This window comes from Psammomys obesus, unplaced genomic scaffold (assembly GCF_907164565.1).
Source record: "Psammomys obesus unplaced genomic scaffold, mPsaObe1.curated_primary_1811, whole genome shotgun sequence".
NCBI lineage: Eukaryota > Metazoa > Chordata > Mammalia > Rodentia > Muridae > Psammomys > Psammomys obesus.
The window spans coordinates 15,329,154-15,330,101 of record NW_026596120.1 but is presented as its reverse complement, the minus strand read 5'-3'; the positions used below and the strand labels follow the sequence as shown (position 1 = coordinate 15,330,101).

The 948-nt window shown below is 46.1% G+C and overlaps 1 protein-coding gene across 1 annotated transcript in view; it reads left to right on the top strand.

Annotated features, from left to right (window-relative positions):
- The window catches only part of LOC129693156 (collagen alpha-4(VI) chain-like), a 112,853-nt gene that overhangs the window by 52,611 nt on the left and 59,294 nt on the right, over window positions 1–948 (top strand). The gene's annotated exons all lie outside the window — the stretch shown is intronic.

Sequence of the window (948 nt, the reverse complement as noted above, 5' to 3'; positions counted from 1 at the left end):
CACACACACACACACACACACACACACACACACACACACACACACACCAATAATAATAAAAAACTTCAAAAAATTAGAAAACATCTACCAGTCTGGGTGGTGTGTTGGGGTGTGAAAAAACAAAACAACCCAAGCAGTCACATGAATCCAGCAAAGCAAGATCTTTATTTGAATTAGGCAGCCAAAACTGTCCAGTCAGGGCCAACGGCACAGACCCGGGAGCTGCCTGCATCTTTGAGCGTTCATCTTAGTAGGTATTTAAACAGATGTCAAAATGGTGCTTTACTCAGGCTCCTACTGATTGATCAGGAACCAATCAAAGCAGAACAGACTTGGGAGCTCCCCTGTGATCCCAGAAGAAAAATATTACAGCATTTTTAAAGGCCAGAAGCACAAAGCAAGGGAAAGTGCGGCAGGCTGTAGTATTGTCCCATCATATTTTGACACAAGGGGTTGAGCAAGGAAATAAACATTGGGGACTGGTCCATATCCAGGTCACCTGGTTCCAGGGTCCTTGACTCAGCTTTTGCAGGCAGGTCCCCTCCTGGACTTCTGGCCCTGAATTCAGAATAATAAGGGAAGAGAGGCCTGGGGAAGCTGCAACTAGTCAATTAGGTCATGACAGGCAACACATTTACGACTTGTGTGCCTTAGTTTAGGTAGCTGGTCACTTCCCTCCTTATTTGCTTTAGTGGTTAACAGACAACCATGAAAAACCTGATGAAGCAGGATAGGAATTGGTTCTGGGTCCCGGGGACATGAACTCAGTTTTGACCCTGCCAGCAAGATGGAGGTTGTTCTTGAGATGGCTGGACTCAGGCAACTGTCTCCTAACAATGTGTTTATAATCTCGGTACTTGGGTGATAGAGGCACTGGGCTACACAGCAAGACCCTCTCATAAACCAACCAACCAACCAACCAACCAACCAACCAACCAACCAACCAAC